Source organism: Ovis aries, chromosome 10 (genome assembly GCF_016772045.2).
Source record: "Ovis aries strain OAR_USU_Benz2616 breed Rambouillet chromosome 10, ARS-UI_Ramb_v3.0, whole genome shotgun sequence".
Classification (NCBI taxonomy): Eukaryota; Metazoa; Chordata; class Mammalia; order Artiodactyla; family Bovidae; genus Ovis; species Ovis aries.
In genome coordinates this window covers 12,959,697-12,971,099 of record NC_056063.1, presented here as the reverse complement: position 1 = coordinate 12,971,099, position 11,403 = coordinate 12,959,697, and the positions used below count along the sequence as shown (strand labels likewise).

The following is an 11,403-nucleotide window of genomic DNA, read 5'->3' as shown; positions in this document are numbered from 1 at the left end:
GGAGGAGGGCATGGCAACCCACTCCAGCGTTCTTGCCTGGAGGATCCCATGGACAGAGGAGCCTGGCGGGCTACAGTCCATTGTGTAACAAAGAGTCGAACACGAGTGAGCACACACACATACATCCCTTCACGTTACCATCCCCATCACCCAGAGGGACGCGGTCCTTAGAGGGTCCACTTGACTTAACATCTGAAGTCTTACGTACTATCTGACTGTGCAGCTACAGAGAACATTTAGGATAGGAGTTGGCACCATCTTGAAATCATTTGTTGTCTTTTCAGGAAAAGTATGAGAAATGCTACCACAGTTCTAATGCTGATTAGACTGCCACCAACCTATGTTCAGAAAAGTCACACGGGAACTTTCCTGCTAGTCCAGTAGCTGAGAGTCTGCCTTCCAATGCAGGGGACTTGAGCTTGATCCCTGGCTGGGAAACTAAGATCCCATAGGCCACTGGGCAACTAAGCCGACTTGCCACAACTACTGAGCCCAAGTTCTCTAGAGACCATGTTCCACAACGAGAGAAATCTGGTTATCACATGGAAACTCAGCACAGCCAAAATAAAAGTCTAATGCAAATTTTTTAAAAGTCACATGTGGTAGCATTTGTTTCAAAAATGATTTTCTGATACAGATTCAAAAAGAAAAATGATTTTGCTACTACCTGTCCTAAACTTTAACTCAAAGTGAAAGTGTTAGTTGCTCAATTGTGTCTGACTCTTTTCGGCTCTGTGGACTGTAGCCCGCCAGGCTCCTCTGTCCATGGAATTCTCCAGGCAAGAATATTAGAGTGGGTAGCCATTCCCCTCTCCAGGGGACCTGCCTAACCCGGGGATCAAACCTGGTTCTCCTGCATTGCAGGCAGATTGTTTATCATCTGAGGCACAAGGGGAGCCCCCAAATTTTAACTCAAGTACAATAGAAAAATGAATGGCCATGCATGGTGCGACGCTTAAGAGTGTTCAGTGAGTCATTTCAGCAGAGATGGTGGTAGAGGTCAGAAGCTTATAACAATACTGCTGAGCGTCATGTATAGTTTTATTCTTTTATTAACACTTCTAGACATGATGCCATAGTAAGTAAGACAGCGAATAATTTATCCAGATTAGTCCTTTATTGCATTTTCTCCACACATCTGCTGCTGCTGCTAAGTCGCTTCAGTCATGTCCAACTCTGTGCGACCCCATAGACGGCAGCCCACTAGGCTCTGCCGTCCCTGGGATTCTCCAGGCAAGAACACTGGAGTGGGTTGCCGTTTCCTTCTCCAGTGCGTGAAAGTGAAAAGTGAAAGTGAAGACGCTCAGTCGTGTCCAACTCTTAGCGACCCCATGGACTGAAGCCCACCAGGCTCCTTCATCCATGGGATTTTCCAGCAAGAATACTGGAGTGGGGTCAGGGACCTAAGCCTACTGTTTCATGATGACCTAGAAGGGTGGGATCAGCCCTGGGATTTCTTTGGAAGGAATGATGCTAAAGCTGAAACTCCAGTACTTTGGCCACCTCATGTGAAGAGTTGACTCATTGGAAAAGACTCTGATGCTGGGAGGGAGAAGGGGACGACAGAGGATGAGATGGCTGGAGGCATCACTGACTCGCTGGACGTGAGTCTGAGTGAACTCCGGGAGTTGGTGATGGACAGGGAGGCCTGGCGTGCTGTGTTTCATGGGGTCACAGAGAGTCAGACACGACTGAGCAACTGAATTTAACTGAACTGAAGAAGGGTGGGATGGGGGTGGTGGTGGAAGGGAGGCTCAAGAGAAAGAGGATATATGTACATTTATGGCTGATTCAGGTTTTTGCATGGCAGAAGCCAATCCAACATTGTAAAGCAATTATCCTCCAATTCAAAAGAATGGAGAAAGTAACATGGAAACATATACACTATCATATGTAGAATAGATAGCCAATGGGAATTTGTTATATGTCTCAGGGAACTCAAACTGGGGCTCTGTGACCACCAAGAGGGGTGGGATGGAGTGGGAGGGAGGTTTAAGAGGGAGCGGACATATGTATACCTATGGCTGATTCATGTTGATATATGGCAGAAACCAACACAATATTGTAAAGCAATTATCCTTCAATTAAAAATAAATAATTTTTTAAATGCAAAAGAACAGATATGGGAAATCCTCTACAATATACTTTTGAGTAAAAGAAAAGGTGGATTTTTTTTTAAGTAAAAATAAATAGATAAAGACCAATCAGCTTCACACTTCATTCTTCCCACTTTGAGATGCTTCTAATCCATAGGCTTTCTATAAAGCATTTTCATTGTGAAGTATGTAGCGAGTTCCAGATGTCATCACAACTGCACATTTCAATAGCTACCTGGTGTTGACTGAGTTCTTCCTCTATCTCAGCCATTACATTCAGTGCTTTACAGACCAGTTCTTTAAACCTCACATCAGCCCAATTATTTGGTATATTATTGCATTATATGTTATATTGTATTATTTGATTATTAGTCTCTGTTCAAAAATGACAGAGTCACAGGTTTTAATAAGCATTCTACAACTTGACAGTAAGTATATGGCAGAGCTGGGGATTGAGACTCATTTTAAGTGGCTGTGAGATGTCCAAACATTCCAACCCACCCTATGTGACCTCTGGGTAGCACTTTAATTGCCCTCGCATGTCTTCTGGTACAAAAAATACCATGTTACTCTCTTTAATTTGTCTCACTTTGGCCCAGAGATTGGGATGCGGTAGAAAAGAGGCCAGTTGCTCATTTGACAGATGACACTTTTAAATCGGGAAAGTTGAGTTGGTGCTGCTGCCATGGCAACTGACCAGGAGAATTTCCTGATAGTTAAGAAACTGCTGGGACGAGAAAGAGGTCCCCAAAGGTTAGCAGGCTTGCTTAAGATGAAGCAAGATATTTTAAAGTCACAAAGCTGAAGCTACATCCTAGTCACAGAAACTATTTTCAATATGTTTGATGTTTTAATGTATTTTGAATTTGATTAATCACTGCTGGAGATAAACTGTATAGGCAGCATGAAACTAAATAATCAGTGTGACTAAATTTTTAACTGCTGGTCTTACTTTTTGGATGAGAAACAAGTTAGAAGAGTCCAAAGATATATTAAATAACGTTAACATGTAGGGAAAGAATGCTGACGTTCCCTTCTGGGGTCTGCATGTACGCTAAGTCGCTTCAGTCATGTCCAGTTTTTTGCAACCCCATAGACTGTAACCCACCAGGCTCCTCTGTCCATGGGATTCTCCAGGCAAGAACACTGGAGTAAGTAGCCATGCCTTTCTCCAGGGCATCTTTCTAACCCACAAATTAAACCTGCATCTCTCATGTCTCCCTCATTGGCAGGCGGGTTCTTTACCACTAGCGTCACCTGGGAAGCCCTCTCTTGGGTCTAAAGATTTATTTAGGGAAATAAAATGTTGAATAAGATCTTGAAAGAGCATTTTAATCAAGAGTCTTCTAGTTGAAGTAACTAAAATAAAAGCTGAACTAACACGTTAAAAAAAAAAAAAAAAAAAGGCTTTACCAGTTTACAGGTAACTGTAACTGAAAGGAGAAGGCGATGGCAGCCCACTCCAGTACTCTTGCCTGGAAACTCCCATGGACGGAGGAGCCTGGTAGGCTGCAGTCCATGGGGGTCGCGGAGAGTCGGACACGACTGAGGGACTTCACTTTCACTTTTCACTTTCATGCATTGGAGAAGGAAATGGCAACCCACGCCAGTGTTCTTGCCTGGAGAATCCCAGGAACGGGGGAGCCTGGTGGGCTGCCGTCTGTGGGGTCGCACAGAGTCAGACACAACTGAAGCGACTTAGCAAGCAGCAGTAACTGAAAAGTTGAGGAGATAAATCTGGCTTGTCAAAATCAGGATGTTCATGCGTTATCCTCAGAAACATTTCCCCTCACTTCCTAGGTGTGCTTCCTTTGTGATGACTTCCTTTTCAGATAGGTTGTTTCTCTGTAGTAGTCCACATGGTTCCTCACTACCCTGAGCTCATGTCCCGTCAGTTTAATAGCGGTAACAGAAGGAAAGTTCTTCTGAACACATCCGTAAAAATCTCAGGACAGGCTCCCATTGGCTCACTTACAGTCACATGTCTAAGTGATCCACCAATCACTGTAGCAGAGGAGGGAGTTGTCTGATTCTGGGTGTGGTCAGATAGCCACTTGCGGAACAGTGGGAGAAGGAGAGGAAAATTGGGCTACTATTACCTAAGCGAGGAGGACATTTTGAAGACAGAAACAACAGATTCCAGGGTCCAGAGGACAACTATTCTTAGGCAGTAATTCAGTTTCTGACAAATAACTGATTTTATTCTCTCGACAAGTTATAAGTTACAGACTTCTGATAAGTCTTTGAGTATCTCATCCAGAGAATAACTGCTGTGCAGAATTAGCATAGAAACGGGGAGCATGGTGCCTCCTGTACCCACTCCAAACATCCCTACCAGGGCCCTGCAATCCCACCATTCAGTTCAGTTCAGTTCAGTTCAGTCGCTCAGTCATGTCCAACTCTTTGTGACCCCATGAATCCCACCATTAGAGAACCTTAAACCTTTACCAAGTGTCTGAGGCTTTGAAATGGAGTGAGTGAAAGGGTGCCGAAAAGAGAAGTTGAAACACACTGAAGAAAAACTGCCAACCACAAGCTCACTGAGTGCCGACTAGGGCAGCCATCTTTGAATCTGACGCTGGCAACAGTGGATACATACACTCTTCTGGTTGTTCAGTCACCAAGTCATGTTGGACCCATTGCGACCCAGTGGACTGTAGTTTGCCATGCTCCTTTGCCCATGGGGTTTCCCAGGCAAGAATACTGGAGTAGGTGGCCATTTCCTTCCAGGGGATATTTCTGACCCAGGGATCAACCCACATCACATCTCTTGCATCTCCTGCATTGGCAGACAGATTCTTTACTTCTGAGCTACTTGAGAAGTCTACATATACTCATGTGCATATAATTTTTATTATAACTGTTTTGGTACAAAAGTAATACATGCTCATTTCAGAAAACCTGGAAGATACAGATATCAATAAATTAAAAGAGCATAAAATTCAACTGTTCCTCCTAAAAACCGTAATTCCAGTCTAATTATGCGAAACTCCAACAAGGAAGCATTCTTCAAAATACCTGCCAGGACTTCTCAAAACTGTCAAAAGTCAATGTAAGCTATAAATGTCTTGAGAGACTGTCACAGCCAATAGGAAAATAAAAAGACATCATGACTAAATATAATACAATCTCCTGAGTAGGCTCCTGGAACAGAAAAATAAGAAACCCGAACTAAATATGGACTAGAGTTAATATTTAAATATTTGTTCATTAACTATACTAAATGTAACAGGTAATAATAGCTCATGTATACTCATGTAAGATGGTAATAATCGAGGAAACTGGATGTGGAGTATAAAGGAACTCTATACTATGTTAATTTTCTGCAAATTAAAAACTGTTCTAAAAATAAAGTCTAACTAAATTTTGCAAAAAAAAAAAAAAAAGAAAGAAAGAAAAGAAATCAGTTGTAATTTCACCACCCAGAGTAAACATGTTAGCATATTAACATCTATATTTACAAACATTTTGCTTATGCATAAATTTCCTTTCATAAAAAGTGGTATTAAACTATTTTCAATTATGTTTTATTGTTTTTAACAAACCATAAACATAGTCAGTGTTGAGAAATATTTTCCTATAGCCCTATTTTTAGTGGCAACACATGCAGCTTTTTATGCCTAAATGCATCTAACTAGTGCCTCACAGTAAGATATTTGTTTTCCATTTTTCAATACTAATAAATAATGGCTTAGGGTTTTGTCCTTTAGTTCTACAAAATGGAATCCTATCACACATGGTATTTTATATACTGTTTAAGTCACTCACAATGTGTTGTAAATATTTCTGAGTCCATGAACTTGAGCTATGACCTTGAGCCCAAATTTGAAACCTCATCTGTAGCTGCATTCCCTACCTAGCAGTTCTCAAAGTTCTTTTACATTGGGATTTCATACAATCCATGAATTTCTGTACAATCCATAGAATTATATCATGAATTAAATACAGCTTTTTATCAGATGAACTTAAGTATGAATTTACATTAAACAGCCCACAACAGGAAAACTCATTTAACAAAGATGCAACTCTCTTCTTCACTGGCAATATCTCCCCTGTTAAAATTTGTGGCCAAGAGTTGGATCTCTGTCCTGGTTCTGGCTCTTTGTTGACCTATTTTTAAGGTCATCTGCTGGTCCCTATTGTACTCCATCTGTGACTACAGACCACAGTGAGCATCATTAGATAATATAAGGACTTATCTACAAATTTCAGAGAATTCCTAGCCTTTCTGCAATTACTCAAAGTTGATTTTTTTTTAAAGCACAGAATCTTTATTTCCTTGGTTCTAACCATGTCTATTTTTATTTGCTACTTCCTTGGTTTGAACCACACTATTTTCCTTGGTTCTAACCATGTCTGTTTTCATTTGCTACTTTATAGGTTGCAATTACATAGTGAGATAAGCTATGTAGAACACTTGGTGTGGCACACTGCTATTGGTTAGTCACTGTGTTATTGGTTAGTATTATGTATACAAATGCTGTAAAGACAGAATCCATAGAATAATGGCTTTAAAATGTCTCGTTGTGTTAGGAGAAAGAGTTTTAAAGGCTCTCCTAGATTTTGGCAAGAAAGGATCCATTTCTATGCTGTGTAGCTCCCGAAAGACCCCCAACTTCTCTGTTCTGTAGGTGTCCGTTATTCTGTATGTATTTTTCATGTATCACAATTTGCCTTCCCAGAGGCTGTAATTATAGTTGAAAAGTGAACTTTTTGCAGCCCCACCAGGTCTTTGCTGTGGAAGGTTAATCATAACGATATGCATGTTGGATTTACACCTCTGAACAGTAAACTGGGTTTCAGACTTATAGACATACAAGGAATGTGTTCATTTAATATTAAGTTACAGTCTAGCTGTGCCTTCATTATCCCATTTGTGACCTGGGCGTTACAAATCATTCGCCATATCCCTGTCTACACAACAACTTTGGAAAGATTGAGATAACAGTAATTAAGCTCTAGTGAGTAAAAAGCCTTCAGAAGAAGTACTGTAGGGTGGGTACCTCACTCACAAACATAGCGCTGTTTTTGCCACTGCAATATTTACCACTGTTTAAATACCAAAAAAAAAAAAAAAAAAAAGGCTGTTTGCCTAGTTTGCTATTCTACCAATGCTGTGTCTAAGTTAAAAAATAAAAACAAAAACTATTCATATTCCCATTTCTTGTTTATTTGCTATCAACGCGTCCTCAAGACTTTCCAACTTTCCATCCACTTGGGATTTACGGGCTATCACAGTTTCTTCAGTCACCCCATTCAGACTCCAGTCTTGACGGGTTATCTGTTACTTAAGCGCTTGATCCTGAGTTCCCTCTTGTTTTATCACGCTGTTTGTTCTTTCTCAGGTTGACTTCACACAGACCTCCACTTCGCATCTGATGAGACAAGATGGCGGCGCTTCCGCATCTGCTCCCGCCGCGGGCCAGGTGAGTGGCGTCCGCACTGCAGGAATTCACTGCCCACTGGGCACTTAGCGGCTCCCGGGAAGAAGCCGACTGGGGGAGGTCCCAGAGCAAACTGGGGAAACAGACAAAGTCGATCCTGGGCCCACTGGGGCGCCTCCAGGCTGCTTAAGCCCATCATTGCTCCTCTGGGTCTGCCTCAAGATGTTACAGCTCTCCCTTCTTGGAATTTACTGTTCCCATCGTCTCATCCTGCAGCCTTGACGTGACCAATCGGTGCTGATACGTGAATGCAAAGGGACCAATTATTCTACCCAGTGAAGAGAACTGCATCTTAACAGAAGCTTTCTGGAGTTAATGTTGTACCCCAAAGGGAAACTTCCAAAGGAGCAATTTTATAACTCCAAGAAGACTGCTGGAGGACAGGTGTTTGAGACAAATAAAACTTTCAGCACCTCTGAAATTATAGGAGGCAAGCAGCTCTTTATTCTTCCTAAGGGCAAGCCTATCCTTACAAGGGTGGGAAGTGTTCACCAGATGCAAAGCAGACAGTTAATCGTATGCACATTAAGCCAAAGGGGAAGATAATCAGTATGTATCTCATTTACTGCTTTTGCCTTGGAAGAAAGAGAGGGCATGAACATTTACTGAAATTCAACTATGGGCTAGCCATTGTCCCAAGAACTTCATATTTCATCTCATTCATCCGAAGAATAGCTAAGTCAGTGCTTGCTCTGTATCATATCCTGGATCAAGAGTTTGAAATAGAGTGCTTAGTGGAATCCTCCTAGTAATCATATAAATACTCATAGTATCCTAAAATACTATATAAGTATTATTATCTCCCATTTTCCTGCTAGGAAGTAGTCGACTTAGTACCACACAACTAGTCAGAGGCCGAGTAGAAATCAAAGTTTGATGTAATTCCAAATTTTGTGCTCTTAACACAGCTCTTCAAGAAAACTATAAGGTCCCATTTTTCAGATAGAGAAACTGAGATCAGAGAAGTTAAATGATTTGCTCAGTGTCTTACAGCCAGTCAGAAATGGACCCAGCTTCTTCAAAACCAAGTCTATTTGAGGTATAGCCCACGTGCTCCCTCCTGGTGACCCTAGGCAGAAGCTGAAGATGCATTCCTCCCAAAGACCTTGCGGAAGTAAGTGGGTAATTTCAAGATAAATGATGTGGGTGAAAATCAGAAAATATGTAGAGAAAGCACAATGGCCTGTCTTTAAAAAAAAAAAAGACTGATTTAATATCTGGGGCCTCATTTATGTGAATAATTGTATGCTGATTCCCAAATGTCTTTTTCTCAATTTCATTATCACCACATTTCAGGGTAGGAGGAGGAAGGACTCAGTTGTTGAAGGAAGGCTCTGAATATAGTTGCTACAGGTAAATTGCTCATGTTGTTTATTCTGATGAATTAAGAACAGTAGGAGAGAGGAAGGTAGAAATGAGATATGAACAAGTGTTGAATGAAAAGCAGCATCTAGGGGCATCAATACAAAATTATTCTGAGGATGAGGTTGGTGTGAATGGGAGTGAGGCAGACAATTGAGTAAAGAACAAACTTGAGAGGAAGTTGGAGAGGGAGAAACAATCAGAGACATAAACAGGCTTCCAACAATTCCATCACAGGAGAAAACACCAACAAGGGTTTATCTCTTTCTCCATAGGTTTCCCTAAAGATGACCAGTGGCCTTGGCCTGTACTTCCTGGGGTTGAATTCATGACCTCGTTTCCCTGATCCCCCACCCACTTTGTAACCGAGGCTGGGAGCACACAGGTGTCGACAGAGCCTCCATTAACCCAACACAGACATGTATGGGGATGGTCGCATAGGGTCAAGAGAGGTGACTGGGTAAAAGCATGGATCTTGGGGCCAGCAGATTTAGTTCCAATCTCAGCTCTATCACTGAAAGCTGAACTCTGCAGTGCCTCAGTTTACCTAATTGTAACATGAGCCCATTATGCCAACATCCTAAGATTGGAGGAGTAAATGTGATCATGTACACAAAACCGCCTCACACAACGCCTGCCACAAGGGACATTTATGTTCCTTCATCTGTGTGCTTATTGCTGAGTCATGTCACTCTTTGCGACCCCATGGACAATAGCTCGCTAGGCTCCTCTGGGGGAGGTGGGATTCCCTGTCCATGGAATTCTCCAGGCAAGAATACTGAAGTGGGTTGCCATATCCTCCAGGGGATATGTATCGAGGTATGACCCAAGTATCAAACCCAAGTCTCTTACATCTCCTGCATTATCAGGTGGGTTTCTTACCACTAACACCTCATGGGAAGCCGTTCATCTGAGTAGGGCATTTTAATAAGATGATAGCAAGTCTCCCTACTTTGGCCATTAAATTATGAAGTGAAGTGAAGTGAAGTGAAGTCACTCAGTCGTGTCCGACTCTTCACGACCCCATGGACTGTAGCCTATCAGGCTCCTCACTCCATGGGATTTTCCAGACGAGTATTGGAGTGGGTTGCCATTTCCTTCTCCAGGGATCTTCCCCACCCGGGGATCGAACCCAGGTCTCCCGCATTATAAGCAGACACTTTTACCACCTGAGCCACCAGGGAAGCCATGACTAGTTGTTTAATTTCCTCCCATAGGGTAGGCAAACACTAGAGTCCTCTTCAGAATCAGTATCAAATTATTTTAATATTTTCATGTCTCTTAAACCTTTCATCATGGTTTTGATTTGGAGGAACATTAAAAAATCATTCAACACAAAATCTGATAGATGAACGATAATTTTGGTTTGTTAAAAAATACAAACGGAAGGAAAAATAGAAAGGAAGGAAGGGGATGAAGGAGTGGGAAAGAAAGAGGTAGACAGAAAAAAGCCTGAGCTACTAACTTTCTTGGGTGACTGAACTGATAAAAGGTTAGTCTAAGAAGGACTTTCTAAAACAGGCTTCAGCAGTGTCACCAATTTGGGATATGAGCCTACTTGGAAAGTTACAAGAGAACAATATTTATTTGGATAGGAATATCCTTTCGTACTTGAATTTAAAAAAAAAAAAAAAAACAGAGGCATGCAGTCACACTTTGTCATCCTCGGCAAACAGGACCGAGGGAGGGGGTGTGATGACGTCCCGTAGGCTCCCCCAGCATCCCCTCTCAGAGACCCTGGTGGGTCATGCAGTCACCTGGTTACGCGTCCCTTGTTGGCAGTCTACATGCCTCTGCAAGGATAAGACAGACCTCATCATGTTTACCCCTATTGTTTTCTCTGCATTCACAAGGTATTCTGAGAAATAGTACAGAAACACCAGTCTGGAAAATGAGGAGAAACAGATTCAAATGCTGGTTATCTGTGCAAATACTCAGCATTGCTTAGCTTCCCTGAGCCTTTGTTTCCCCAGCTATTCATCTGTAAAATATCTGGATTAATCTTAAAAGGCCCCTTTGGAGCCCCACATTCTGTGGTTCCTGCTACTTTCCTTTGTCTTCAGAGAACCAATGTGACTCTAACCTTTCATAGATGCATTTATCAGGAATTAATGAAGCTTTGTGGGTTTCCCTGGTGGCTTAAATGGTAAAGAATCTGCCTGCAATGCAGGAGACCCAGGTTCAATCCTTGGTTTGGAAAGATCCCCTGGAGAAGGAAATGGCAACCCACTCCAGTATTCTAGTCTGGAGAATCCCATAGATAGAGGAGTCTGGTGGGCTACAGTTCATAAACTGAAGCTTTAGATTTGAGGCCACTTACCTCTACAGGGCCCTTCTTGGGGTTGGGATGGGGTTCTGTGTTCATGTGATCACATCTTTTTGTAAAATTTGCCAAAATAGATATTTTTATGTTTCTTTTCTTAAAGAGGACCCTCAAGATCATTGAAAGCTCAAACTTCACAAGATCTCAATTTGTGTTGTACAGAGGACGTATTTCTTGC

General features: G+C 41.9%; 1 non-coding gene across 1 annotated transcript; it reads right to left on the bottom strand.

The window, feature by feature from the left end:
• Positions 1–10,013: 10,013 nt before the first annotated feature.
• On the bottom strand, positions 10,014–10,086 carry TRNAY-AUA (transfer RNA tyrosine (anticodon AUA)). The gene has a single exon. It is a non-coding gene; the product is annotated as a tRNA-Tyr (tRNA).
• Positions 10,087–11,403: the final 1,317 nt, after the last annotated feature.